Source organism: Lissotriton vulgaris, chromosome 7 (genome assembly GCF_964263255.1).
Source record: "Lissotriton vulgaris chromosome 7, aLisVul1.2, whole genome shotgun sequence".
In the NCBI taxonomy this organism is placed as follows: domain Eukaryota; kingdom Metazoa; phylum Chordata; class Amphibia; order Caudata; family Salamandridae; genus Lissotriton; species Lissotriton vulgaris.
Genome location: NC_141695.1, coordinates 58,154,860 through 58,170,493, shown reverse-complemented (window position 1 = coordinate 58,170,493; position 15,634 = coordinate 58,154,860).

Sequence of the window (15,634 nt, the reverse complement as noted above, 5' to 3'; positions counted from 1 at the left end):
GACCAGTGCAAAAATTATAGGAAAAAATTGACAGATGCTTTGCTTTCAGGGAACCCGACATTGGTTAGAGCGGCCAGGAGGGATTACCAGAAAGCATTGTCACTGGCCAAGAGGGAGTGGGAGGAACAGCATTGGTTGGATCTTGCCAATGCAGCGAGTGGCAGGTACCCCAACCTCTTCTGGGAATTGGTCAACAGATCAAGGCAGAGAAGATCGCAACCATTGGCTAATCATATACCTGGTCAGCAATGGTTTGCACATTTTTCATCTCTTTATGGCGATTCGGAAGAACTAACTAGCCTAGGGATGGATAGTCAGGATGAAGGGGATCCTACGGATAATAGTGATCTTGTCTTTTCAACGGGTGAAGTAGTTTTGGCGATTAGACACCTAACACCAAAAAAAGCCGCTGGGCAGGATGGGATTCCGGGGGATTTATTGTTGGCAGATCCGGAGGCTTGGGCAAATTTAATTGCGATCATTATGAATTTGATCATGAGGGGACACCAGGTCCCAGACTCTTGGAAAGGGGCCGAGGTAGTCACGGTGTACAAGAAGGGGGCTAGAGATGACCCTGCAAACTACAGACCTATTAGTCTGATTGATATAATTCAGAAAGTAGTCGGCAGGGTCATCATTTCAAGAGTAGGTGACTGGATAGAGGAGGCTAGTATCCTCTCCCACTTACAAGCGGGGTTCAGAAGGAGGGTAGGTACGATGGACCAGGTCTTTCGTCTGTTCGCCATATATTGGAAGGCGGTTGTTATCATGAAGGGTAGCTTGTATATGGCGTTCATTGATCTTAAAACCGCATTTGACCTGGTCCCTCGCACAAAACTCTGGGGAATTCTAAGAGAGTTGGGTATTCCCAGTGGGCTTCTGAGCCTAATTGTTAAGTTGCACGAGGGGAATTATGCTAGGGTGAGATGGGGATCCCAGGGTCAACTTACAGATAGGATCCCTGTACGAAGAGGAGTGCGACAGGGGTGTGTTATGGCTCCGACTCTCTTTTCCCTATTCGTAAACGGAGTGGTGGACCATCTAATGGGGGTGGAGTCGGATGCCCCATCCCTGGCGGGGGAGAAAATACCCACACTTCTTTTCGCCGACGACACCCTATTAATTTCTAAATCCCCGGTGGGCTTGCAAAAACTCCTGGATCGGTTTAGTTCCTTCTGCACCGCCAGGGGCTTAACTATCAACACTTCGAAAACCAAGTTGATGGCCTTTGCACCCTCGAAAAGATTTAAAAATAATTTTGTGCTTAACAACGCCCCTCTTGAACTGGTCGAGTCCTTTGATTACCTTGGAGTCCGAATTAACAGCCACATGTCCTGGAAGGATCATCTGTCCAAAATGCTTCTAAACCACCAAAGAGTATCCGGAGTGACGCTGAAGGAGATACGTGAGTCAACCAGCAAACCGGTTTCCCCAGCGATGACCATATACGAGGGTCAGATCCTACCTGCAGCACTTTATGGATCGGAGTTGTGGGGTTTTGAAGGGATTTCTGACTTGATGACAGCGGAAAACAATTTTTTTAGGAAAGTGGTAGCCCTTCCCACATCCACCCCCATGATCCCATTAAGACTAGATCTGGGGAGGAAATCAGTAAAGGATTTGGTGAGGCTCCGCCCGTTGTTATTTTGGTCCCGATTACGAAGAACTGAAGAGCTGGCAAAGTATGCAGCAGGCCTAGATGAACTACTTTTACTAGACACCGGTAAAAAAATAGCATGGTTAAACAACCTGAAGGAGCTGGTTTTTACTCTGGGTCTCAGTGAGGCATGGGAGATGCAATCACCTCCTCCGAAAGATGTTATAAAAAAACTATACTGGGACTGGGTACAGAACAATGTTATGCGGTCTAGGAAATTGGGTTCTCTCACTGACCAATTTCTGTCCATTAAGTGTACACGTAACATGGAACCTTTTTTAGACTTAATAACTAAACCGCAGGATCGAGCACTGTACCTAAAATTACGGTATGGGACACTCCCGGTGCATGAGTTCACGAGTAAATGGAAAAATACAGATGCTAGCTCACATGGCTGTCCTGGTTGTGCGGCCCCCAAGGAAACGGTGGCCCACCTGTTCTTCGCTTGCCCAGCCTACAAAGGGGCACGGAAATTCTGGCTGAAACCCGTCTGTAGGGAACTAGGTTTGAGGTGCCATAGTCAGGCACTACGAGTCCTTACGACAGACTCTTCATCTGCTAGTATGATTTGTGGGGTGGCTAAATTCCTAGGTAGTGCGTGGAGGATACGCTGCCGGTTGCCGAGACTCCAAACGGGAATACCCTCTAGTTAAGGATGGTTTTTATTGGTCAGCAAATTGTGATGTTGTGACACTGTTCCTATTGTCTTTTAATTTAATTGAATTGTTTTTATATTGTGTTCTTTTATGGTGAAAAATTGCCGAATAAAGATTATTCAACAGCAACAACAGTATAAAATACCCTCACTTCCCCTTACAGAAAGAGAGGAGAATTCTTTACAGTCTGGTCCGAGACTTTGCAGGCTGATCCTTCGACAGGCAGAGACATGAGATCTTTCGGGGTGCCATCCTTGAGGCAGAGACCGGGTCATTCATTCAGAACCATCATGTGAGGGGTTAGCACTTCCCCAGGGGATTCTTGTCTACATTAGGATCTATCCTGAAATTTACCTACACGTGCTTCACCTACATATCACCTACATATCTAGGCTGGGTACATTTAGGTAGGCTACACATCGAAGGAGTACGCCAATGCTATTGTTTCATAAAATCTGCTTTTATTCATCTTATTAGCACTAGGGTAGAAATGTATCTACTTTTTACGATATTAGCACTAGCGATTACATTTGTCTGCTCCAGTCTTTTGATTGTCACAGCTAATATGTTTCACACTAGACTGACACTTGACCAAAAAATAACTATTGAAACTGTTTCAATTGTCATTCTATGTGTATTCGTCGAAAAGTAAGCACGTATGACTGAGCGAAAGATACGATTATATTGTTTCCACGATAACTGAGGAATCAGGGATGTCATGTTCAGTAGTTGCCAGAAGCTACACACACCGCTGTAGAATACAGTGGAGTGGTAGTGGCACTGTAGAGCTGTGAGGGTGAGGATGGTGCACCAGAAAAGAAGTCAAAGAGAGCTTCAAGTATATCCAAAATATCCTTTATTCTTTAAGTTAATTTTTAAGATTCAACCACAGCCAACGCGTTTCGTTCATTCGAACTTCTTCAGGGCTCGAAAGTCTCAAAGTGTTCAAACGGTCCTGTACTCATAGAGTGAAACTCATTAGACTCCTCTGTAGTGGTGAGTAGATCGAATCATGCAGCGAATCCACGCATATATGCAAAGTACCAAATGGCGCAAAATATCAATTCCCATTCCTCCGTTCAAGACTGGAGGTTTGCTCAGAGCACCCCAACCTATACTTGCGGATGACTGGACCAATATATCGGCCTCTTGTCCTCCTTAGGAATCTGGATGTATAATCTTGTAATCTTGGGGGAAGTAGTCACCCCAGATTAGTACTGCACAAACAGTGGGCCAGTGTAGCAACCTACCGTCCTGTTTTGCAGAAGTACGCTCCAAAAGCGGTGGATTAAAAAAAAGAAAAAGGCTCTGTAGAGCTAGCTGATCTAATGGCTGACTCATCCTGTAGGGGTGTCCAGAGTCTGTCTGCACACCAAGCCCTCAGTTTAGGTCATCCAAAACGCGCAGGTCCTGGGGGGTCCTACGAACTACAAGTTGAGTTACAGAATAACACATTTATTTCGGGAGGCACAGGGAGATTAAGTGATTTCCCAGAATCACAGGATGTTTAGACTTAAACCTGATTCCCCAGTTCCATAGTCAGCACCTCTAGCCTAATTCTGGTTTGACTGTCAAGCCTTAAGTACTAAATACTTATCTGCAGACAGGATATTGTCACCCAAAAAATGTAGTAGCATTGGTAGAAGCTGTGCTATCATTTGGGCTGCAAGAGCTGCTTCTGGTGGTTACTGAGTTCAGGACGGGAACTGCAGATGTGACGTACACATACAGTAGCTTCAACTGCGCTTACATTGGATCATTTGAGGAAAGTGATAATACGCTCCTGCTGCTTGTCCTGCAAGAAAAAAATCCAGATGTTTCATTGGCATTTCCATTTCACCCATGATGGTCTCTGCTCACCAATAGTTGGAGTCAGTCATTCCACTCTCTTCAATGGTGAGGGTGGCATTGCTATCCATGGACAATTCTGCCCCACGTTGCAGTGTTCACACAAGAGACTTGCCTCAGTAGCAATCTTTTATTTCTCTCAGAGAAGCTTGAGACTATAAATGATTTCAATATTTTTGCGAACTGGAATCTGAAAATTATTGAGTCATGTGACGGGTGCAGTTACACATTGCTACTACTCTTCTATGTGCAGGATTGACTATATCAGGGTGTTGTGCCAGGAGGCTGAGCACTGAATATCGCCATACCCTAATATTTCCAAAATGAAATTCAAAATATGAAGAAGGTAAGTGTATGTTATTAAGAATACATTTACTTTGTATGTTAACCATTTGCAGATAGGAATAGTAAATGTATACTGAGCAACACACACTTACTACCCTCAATATGTTGGTTGATGATATTTGTGTGACTGTAGTATCATATCACATTTACTAGGTAATCGTTTGACATGCACCCCATTGCACCACACACTGTGGACCAGATTTCTCAACACTTTGCACCGGTACAGTGTCACTAAAAGTGATCCTAACATGCTCAAGTGCTGAATCTGGATTTACTTTCCAGTAGGAATATTGTTTTGTGGTGGAAAGGAGTTCGAAAGTGAGGCTACGTAGCACCATGCATCACTTTGTGCTCACTATTTTTCATCAAGGGGCGTCCTATGTGTGGTATATTGTTTATCCCATGAAGTCTCCCCTGCTTTTTTAAGCAAAGCCTTATAAACAAAATTTGCAGACAGGAACTTTGGTCCAAAAATAAAAACCTCCTTGAGGCATGCCTTAAGTCGGAGAACATTTTTTCTTTCCAATTTTTTCAAACATTGCTTTTGTTCTGTAGGATAAACACACATACAATGTTGGAATTTTTTTAACTATGTCCAAGCATACATAAGATTTCATAGCATGGAAGGCACCAATGGGCCCCAATGTAAATGCATGGAAGCATGATCGTCTTGGAGCACTGGTTTATGAGTCTACAAACCAGCAAGAGTTCGCAACACATGCGTCAGCGCTCCCGCAACAAATCCCTATACAATGGCAGGAATATGTGTCCGTGATCAAAGCTAAATTGTCCACAGCTCCCCCTCCCTCTTAGAGTTGCTCATTGGCATGGGACCCTGGTGTTCTGAGATCTCTCTGAAGCCCACACTGATATACAAGTATGTCTGCCCTAGGCTGCAGGATACTTTGGCTTCCTGATTTCCTGCTTCCCTCTTCCTATGTCTCGCCTCTCATCCCGTCGCTCTCCTTTCCCTTACCCCCAAATCAAATCCTCCGTCACCCACATTCACTAGTACAGGCACTACCGCCCCTTTGCAACTATACAAATGTAGCCCATTGATACATCAGACTGTCAGACGCACTCACAATGGAAATCCACGTTTAGATCAGTTCAAATTGTCTTCTTTATGTTTTCTTTTCTCTCCTCTTCTTTCCATTTTCCCTTTGTTCCTCTTGTTCAAGTTAAATTCATTCTGCAATGTATGCGACTCAATAGAAAAATGGTTTTGAGGAACAATAACTGGTTCTCCCCTTGGTACTCTTTTTTAAATTTGATTGTTTACAGCTGTGCAGCGCTGCAGAGTGATGCGGCAGCCCAGCCAACAAAGTAGACCTTAATTTTTCCCAGAGGAGTCTTCCCCTATACCCCTGCCTATGCCATTCAAACGTATTGTTACCTTATAATTTCAATGCCAGATTGAATCGTCAGACAGATGTTACTGATGTTACCTTATTGAAACTAATAAAAATAAGTTTAAAAAAACTATGTCCAAGCATAGTATTTTATAGTGGAACGGTACCATAAATTTCACCCAAACTGGCGTATCGAGCAACAGAGCTATAGTCTAGTAGATATGGCACTGTCCCATCTCTCCTTTTCACGCAATGCAGCAACTATGGTTGCTGCACTGCATTGCATGACGTTTTAGTAAATTTCCTCTCTGATGTCAATTGTCATTGTCCTTGAATTTAGGGCATGATTTTGATATTGGCAGATGGGTTATTTCATCAAAAATGTGACAGGTAATTGGTGCACAATATATTCAAATGCATTATATCTACATATATTCTTTGACACTTGTAATACTGCAGACAGGAAACCCATCTGTCGAACTCTAAATCAAGTCCTTAGTCTTGATTCACCACAATATGCTCAATCCATGGATAATTTAATAGATTGGGACATTGTATCACTAATTGGTATACTGAGTCTATAATCTTAGTAGTTCATGCAGTTAGATTCTCCTTCCTTGGCAAACAACTTGCAATTTTCTCAAAGTTGCAAGTTGCAGATCTATTTCATAGGTTCTCTCATGTCAGTCCTGCCAGTTTCCAGGCATTACAGTTATGGTACATTAGGTGTTATCTTTATGATTAATCTCAGCGCCTTTAACTTTCAGTTGAATGCTTTTGTGAGAAGAAATCCCACAGCCCTAAAATGAGGGACTTCTAAACAACCCTCACTGTGTGTGCTTTCCCCTAACCTATTTAAGCTGTTGGAAGAATTACCTAGAATTACAGACATGTTTGCAAGTGAGCTGTACATGAGCAAAAGTTGCCCAGTCTGCATACAAATCAAATATCACACATGACCAGTATTGATGTATTTCTCCACTCACATGTGGAGCTAACCCTAGCACATGGGGCCTCTGTGTTGAAAGTCAAAGAGATCTATTTTTTTAAATTGTAATTATTATATTTGGTTGTACATAAAGCCTAGTAGGTGTGTCCAGTCCCCAATAGAAAGCAATTAACTTGGACAACCCAATCACACTGCACTTGCATATCACCAACTGAGTTCAATTTGAAGCAATGTAATCCTTCCTCAGGTCCAAAATGTGAGATGATCACAATTGCTGATGCTGCTAATACAACATTTACCAGCCCTAAATTAATAGACAGCCTTATATCTTGCTATACCCCCTCAGGTAACCTCCGCTCAGCTCATCTCCAACTCTTGACAGTCCCAACCTTCATGGTGAAGCGCCAAGGTGGTTGCAGGTTTGCAACTCTGGCCCCCAGAATGTGGAATTCCATCCCCCTGGAAATCCTGTCAAGCACAGACCTACTGAGATTCAAAAAATGGCTGTACATTCAGGCAAATGAATGAACTTCTCCTGGTCGGTATACCCTAGATCACATAAGTTTTGTAGCGGACAAAGTCAGGTGACAATGCATTGTGAAATGAAGTCCTAAATGAAGATGATCACATTTAAAATATGGTAGCTGAACTCATGTGCAGGTTTAAAAGAATACACTGGACAAACATACAAATGTTTTCAGTGATCCTACAGCAGTGCAAATATTGATAAATGTGTGCAGGTTCAGAATCCTATTTTGTCGTTACCTTGGCTTAGAGAAAGATAGAAATTGCATCTTACAATAGCTAATTATCAATAATAAAAGCAAGTCAGCATTTGTTTTGATAAAATAATGATTTATTTGAGGTTGCTGTATTCCTGGTTTGTAATTGTTTTATCACCTACCCCCAGTTGCATCCACTGTAGTTAAAATGTGGTTCTACTGCAGTTTTTTTTGCTTTTTTTAACAATGTTGTTTTTTCACACTTTTTGCAAACCATGAATGGTATGGATCTGTAATAGATCTGATGTGTCCATGACTCTACCTCCCCCCCAGTTTGACAGGCATTTGTCAACTGTAGCTTGCCTTATTGCAAACATGCTTAGAAGAAGAAATATTAGACTTGTCAGTACCTTTTGCCTCAGCTGTCCTATGGTAAAGGAAGGTTTGGCAGTTTTCTAGGCCCAGCTCCCATGAAGGCATCTGTTCGAGCAGCTCTTAGTCAAATGGAGGCCACACCACTGCCCCATTTAATCTCACTGTGCTCATAGACCAGATTTTATGGGAGAAGATGAGGTGCCTTGCAGGTGAGTTTGGCTTTGAGCTTGGAGAGCAAGAGGATACTAACATTTGGGCTAGTCAAAGAGTTAGAGAAACGGAGGAAAAACTCCAGTCCTCCATCTGGCAAAACTGAACCACAAGGAGTTGTTGGATTTTTTTTTTTTTACCATAGTTCAGCATCAGAATCCAGGAATTTGGTGATTCTGCTTAAAAAAAGGATGAAGATATGTGGGAATTTTGTCAGTATGCTAAGGAATTATTTTAATCAATGTTTGTTAACATTATAAAATACATTCCAACCACTCTCAAATCAGAGGGCTGCTTAGAACATAGGAGGCATCAAGAGGACTGCCTGTTAGAGAATAACCACCCACCTTCAGTAGGACCAAGAAATTCCTGACTCTGACAAACTACATTTAAGATCAAAGAAGCTGTACTTTTAACAGGGTCCAAGGAGAAAAGTGTCAAGATCAATTAACCTGGAAAACCAGTTGAAACTGGCCTTTGACTGGAACCGGGGAAAACCCTTTATCATTTGAAGACATGGCCTGGTATTAAAGGAACATGTCCTAGAATGTCCTGAAAGTTTGGGGACCAGTGGGCAACCTGTGAAGAACGTATGTATGTGTTGATACTAATTCTGATAATTTTTACTGTTGCCATTCGACATTTTCCTCCCATTTTGGGATAGTTTGTGTTTTAACCAGATGAAGAATTGGAACAAATCTATATGAGTGGGGTAAAGGATTGCCTGTCAGAGGATGATTGCTATTTGAGTGTGGTAAATGATTGCTTGTCAGAGGAAGTTTGCAAAGCATGCACAGCCTTTGATTGGAAACAGGACCATTTGCTGGATTTTCTAATGTAAACAACTAAAAATAACACAATAAAGTAAACAAAACAGTACAACTACACAGGCAGAACGTATGAGTACACATCACAATAAAATAGTCAAAACTGAACACAACACAGCAAACACAGTACTACAGAAGATAATAACAGTTCAACAACATATCACAACAACAAAGCAGTACACAAACCACAACAGAAGACATCATTGCAACATCTCCACACACCAAAAGCTCACAAAACCTTCTTATCACCAGCAATAGAATCTTGTTTACAATATTACAACAGTGAAAGGTGTTTGGAGAAAGCAAGTGCCTTAACTTGACAATAAGGACTTGAAATAGCAGCAGTGAAAACATTTTTGTGACCATACCCACGGTGTAAATCATAGCAGTGAAATGAATTAGCATTACACAAACCTTCCAGTAGAAACCAATTCAATTTCAGGAGGCTCTGTAGTGGCTGAGTTGTGGTTACAAATGATAATGTACAATAGATCTTTATTTTTACATTTAATGATCTGGATGGTTATTTTCTGTCTGGTAGTGTGATTTTGAGTCTGTTTGCTCCAGAGCACCATGCTCAGCCAAAAATACAGGGGCCGATTCATAGAACTAAGTTAAGACAAAATCCTGAACTTACTACTTTTGGTATTCACAGAAGTTAGGATTTTGTCTTAAGTTTGTCTTAAGACAAACCTAAGACAGACTTAAGACAGACTTAAGACTAAGTCTGTCTTAAGTCTGTCTTAAGTCTGTCTTGTTTGTCTTAAGACAAACTTAAGACAAAATCCTAACTTATATGAATACCAAAAGTAGTAAGTTTAGAATTTTGTCTTAAGTTAGTTCTGTGAATCGGGCCCACAGTTCCTACTTTGCATGTAAAACAGCTAAACCACAGGAAACGTAGCACCATAAAGGCATATATCTCATCTCATGTATAGGGAACAACATAATGTTGGTTCGACAAAGCATGTGATCAAAGTCTTTTTTACTGAAAACATGCGTTCAAACTTTCAAATGAACAGGTCTATAGTTTATGTTTTAATGTAATTGGACATTGCCTGATTGACATTTGATGGATAATTAATGAAAGGCTGTCTAAAAGAAGCCACAATCAAACTGTTCTATAGATCCGAAATGAGAAATAAAGATGGTTCATCCACAGTTTTTAAAGTGAAAGTTGATTTTTAATGATGGCATAGACTGGGATATTGCGCACACACCACATGGACACTCCATCCTGCCCAATCTCTACTATGTAGTTGTTGATGTCTGTTTATTCCTTCTATACTATTACCCTATGTTTCTACATAGCACTGATGTAGTAAAAAGCAGTGCATATGATATCTCTACTTCCTTAACAATCGTTTACTCTAAAACATGTGTCACCTGTAATTTGCATTCAGTGTTTTTTCCAGAAATCTTTGACCTCAATTTAGTCATTAACATTCCTTTTGCTTCTAAATTATTAAACCCCTGATGTTGATGATTATATAGATGCTGAACTGTTAGTAGCAGTGTTGCCTCTGGTCACAACAACTTGCCTATATCAGGGTGGCTCTCTAAAGCCTGTCCTCCTTCACTGAATGGCAAAGAGCCTTAGTAGATTGTGGACCACATATTGATCCTCCTCACACTCAAAACCACTCAGTCCTTCATGTAACACACTGATCCGTCACATTCTTGCATACAAGTTTTAATTTAAAAGACAGAACAGATTATTTATAGTTTTTTTTTTTATCCTGCCTAAACTATGAATGTCCCTTGTTTTATGACAAGTAAGTGTCCTCATTAGGGTTTACAAAAGTAGAATTACATCTTTTTGAAAACTCACATATATTGAGTGCATTTATTCTTAATAACTTTAATTTGAACATTTTGGTGGACTCTGCTGTCCCTGGTGAACTCTGAAAGTGGTGAGACACTTTTATGCAGGAGTAGCCAGCATGCTGCCAAGAGTGCTCACAATCTGTCACTGGGGGGGTGTAATTATCTCTGGGAAAGTTAGCATGCCCCCAAGGTTGCACACAAATATGTTACTGCTGCTTCGTTACTATGCAGTGCTAGCCAGGATAGGTGGTCTACTATTTTCAAGGATAGACAGTTTGTGACCAATAATGCCCTCCCAATGTCATGGTCAGGCCACTATTAAGCAATAATATTCAGCATTGAGCTGTGATTTTCAACAAATATATCAAGGGTGGGTCACAGTCAATTGGGCCTGGCCTGTTTACCACATGGAATACACACAAATATGTCAGTGATGGAGAGTCATTATGCAGGATGTCCAGCTTACAATAGCAATAGCCACAACATGAGACTGAACACCCACCACTAAGTCACACACAAACAGAATGCCATCAGAAAGGATCTCATATTTCACCAGTGGACCACTATCATGCAAAGTACTAGAAATATATTGCCAGCAAGGGCCACACATATTCCAGGGACAGGACAGCATTCTGCAGGGATGAATAAGTGACATAATATCAAATGACACAAATATGTCAAACAAATAGTTGACAAAGATATTATGGTCTAATACTTATATTGAAAATAAAATTGTCAAAAATATTGGTGAAAAGAATACGAACCTGAAATAGGTACATATAATGGCCATAGGAACGTCAAGTTGTGTGATGTTCCTATGGCCATAGGAACCTCACCTTATTTAGAAGGTGGTGTTAAGCCGCTTAACGGGGCTTAACGCCGCCTTTAAGCGCTAGAGTTTGCATAAAAGAGGCAGGCAAAGGGTGTTGTGGTGGGCGTTCCGCCGCAACACGCATTTATTTTGAATCTGCACCCTATTTACAAAGGTGGCGTAAATTGGAGGCAGAGCCAATTTTAAGACCAGGGAAAACCTGGTCTTAACATGGAAAAATGAGGACAAATACTTTAATTCTTCTTGTTTTTGCTAATTCAATGCTTGTAGCATTGTGAACCACACATGGAAACAGCAAATTGCCATGAACGTTTGTTTATTTGCAGGAAGTTTTGCTTCCTGCATATAAACAATCATTATCATTATATGATATGATGATTCACAACTTCTCAGTGTGCTGCACAATGCAGTACACATCAGAGTTGCAAATCGCCATTCTGGATTTAATATGTGCAAACATTTCTTCAACGCAAGCACCCTTGCACTATGGTGTTGGAAATGATGCTAGGCAGCTGAAATTACTGCCAATACAGGTAGAAAAGCACAAATAAATACAGCACATCCCTGCATTTCTAAAGTGATGGAGCCTGACTTTAGCAATTTTGGAATTAACCCGCCCTCTACCACTAGCTTGTAACTATTCCCCTGAATCCCTATGACACTGACAAATAATGCTTCAGCACACACACATAATTTGCACCCTTGCCTTGTAAATCTATAACTCACCGAACAAAGCTTGCCCAGGCCCTCACAATATTAGGTACTTACCAACAAAACATCAGGAAGTAACAATATATTACCAAACAAAGGAATTGTGCCCTATTCAGTGTCTTGACATTAATTATGGCAAAGATAAGGTGATATGGATACTCATCAATAATTTCATCATTGACACTGTGAATGGCATCTGTGACGTCACATGTGAAGTCATGAGAAGTCCTTTCGGATGAGAGCAATGGTTTCCATGCCATTGTCTCGCTGGGTTCAAAGAGTGCCAGGGCATGGGTGCTAGCAGCAGGATTAGTTTTAAGTCAATGGCTGTCAGGGTTTTTGTCTCTTGTGAATAATTTCAAACCTGCCTAATTTGCAGATGGGCACTTTTGTGTTCTTCAGATGTAATTCTTAAGTTAGTTCACTGGTGTCTAAGCAGGGATGTAACGGATGTCCCGCAGCCCCCACAGTGCGGGTGAAGAGGTTAGAGCTTAGAGGTGGGGGGGCACAGCTCCAGCATGTAGTGTAGTTCCTATTTTCCCTATAGGCCCTGCGCATTAGAATAACATAAACAGCAGCGTAGACGTAGAAGTGCAGTCTTCCAGGTCTCTACTGACTATGCTAAACTTAATTGGGTTTGTACCAACTAGCTCAGAGGTCACTGGAAACTTTCTTGACTGAATAGGAAGTGATCAGCTTCCCTGGCACAGACAAGAAGGGATTCAGTTTTCCAACAACCGCATAAACATGACAACTTTGCTCCTTAGAATAAGAGTCAATCTCTAGAGTCGTGTGAAACATTAGACAGTTATTTCACTCAGTCAGTTGTGCAGATTACTTTCACCAAGATGCAGAGAATAGAGAGACAGGCGTTTTCAATAAAAGGTAGCATTTATTGAACAGTCTTTCTTCTCATGCAAGAGAAATGAATTGCCACAATTGCAAGACTTGTTATTATAAAAAGTGCGTACAGTAAAAGGAGGATTGCGAAATAATACTGTAAAAGCATTGATATGGTTTCTTAGCCATACAATGGTTTAAAATGAATAAAATATATACATTCAAATATACATTAGGCTAAAGTACTCAACTGGTGCTTCTAACTATGCCTACCCCAGTGTACCTGACCTAAGCCTAACACTTGGAAGGGAGTAAGTAGCAGTTTAAGTTAAGTTGGTTTTGCCAAGGTTTGCTTCAAGAATTCTCTCTAAGGGTTTAGTCAACACCATACCTCTTGGAATAGAATGCTGGAGGGCTTGTATCTCCCTCCAGGACTCGATATCCCAGTCACTCGCACGAGTAGGCTGGAAACGCCGGAGCTGGATTTTCTCGGCAGGAGAAAAGACAGAGTCTCTCTCAGCGCGTCAAGGAGGAGGAGGGGCAGCGTCCCTGGGCTGCTTGCATCTGCTGGGCTCTGCAAGGGACAGCTGTTCTGCTCCTGTATTCACAACACCATCGTTCTTGCTTAAGGCAACGTTGGTAATATTTATACCTGAAAGGTACCTTGTTTGACGTAAGTTTTTGGACATAAGACGTCAATAAAGATGTCACTAGGAAGTGATTGTTCTTACAGAGCTCATTAGAGTTCTATTACTAATAAAAACAAGGCAAGCGGGGCTTTCCCAGGTTGCTGGGGGTTTTATCTTGTTGAAGAACTCAGCGTGTAATCTAGGAATCTAAGATAGTGGCTTCTGCTGTGTCATGTACTGTAATGAGCTGCAGAGGCGAGTTTCAGAAATATGGCTGAAATATGGGTCTGATCTCTCGTGCCATTATAGGGGCCTGAATGGATTATAGCCGTATGGGGGCATAAGGTCACAGTATTGATCGGGGTCCTAGATAGAACACGACAAGCAGTCCAGCTGCACAGAATGTCCCTCATTTAAAACAATGCTGCTTAAAAAGTTGCACAGACAGAAGCAGGTAGAGGCCTATCGAAAGTGAAAGAGGAGAATGGAACCAAAAATAATCCATGAAGAGTGCCTTTCACTTTTTACCTGCTGCACTTCTAATTTGCATGTACAGGGTCGCAGAGCCCAGCACTGGCGAGGAAACTGGAAAGCATGTCAGACCACAGGGGAGACAAAAGCAGCCTGAAGAAATTTTTCTGTGCCCCGAACTGTTCAGAACAGAAAAATAAGGGGAATATAACTGGTGAATAATGTACTTGCTGGAGAGAGCTATTTTCTATCTAATTATAGTTTTGACTTATAAAGTAGTAGAGAAGGTTAATGAGCCTGCTGAAAATGTGTAACAAGCAGATCAAAGATTAGAATGTTATGGTGATAGCTCAGTAGGCTACTGCTTTTAGCACAGCCAATATTTTGGCACTTGCAGTGTGTAAGCTTCAGTCCTTGTAATATAGCACAGTGAGCTGTGAACCATCATCAAAGAGCTGAATGCAAACTGTAGGGCACATGATTGAACCTTTTTTTTTTAAACCTTTTGTTTCACAAACTTTTTAAGGTTGCTAAAAGGGGTTAATTTCAGTAGTGAACAATTCTTCTTAACATAGACACCTCAAACCACATATAGTTTTAAATTATGAGTCTGTGTTTTTCCAGGCAAGGCAGTCTTAACTAGGGCTGGGTGGTAAATTCTGTTCCGCTCTCAGAATTTGCGGAATTTGGCTAATTTCGCATTCTGCAGAGAACGCAAAATTGCCCAAAATTCTGCGTTCCGCGACTACTTGTTGGCGTTCTCAAAATGCATGTTTGCGAGATATTTACCACCGAGCACGCAAACAGCGATTGCCAACAGAAAAAAAGCATAGCGAACAAGCAATTCTGCGTGTTCGTGGAATTTCTGCTTGTTCACAGAGATTTTTTACTGTTTCGCGGAGATTTGCGTAACGCGATTACTCAAATTTCGCCTACCCCTAGTCTTAACATAAATTGCCTATCGGTATGGATGATACCATTCCTACACCTTGCAGCTCACGTTGTCCTATGTAAAATTTGCTGAGATTTATTTGAACATTTATAGGATTCATTGTCTCTGTCTACTATGGGGCCGATTCCGATCCTGGAAAAACGCTGTACAAATCGTGGTATGGAGCGTTTTCCCCATACAACTCGTACTTTTAAGGATTATCCTACAACCTAGGAAGTACGATCAGTTCAAATAGACGCACGCCATACAAATTGTAAAAAAGACCAAGCAACTCGTATATACAATCAATTCCGATTCGGATTGCTCTGTACGCGACGTCCCCATGTATTACCAGCAGCAGTTTTAAACCCGTCAAGTACGATTCGTACAAGCGGCACTCCGTACGGCACTTTTTTTACAGGAGCCAAAACGTGCCGGGAAAACCTTGTACG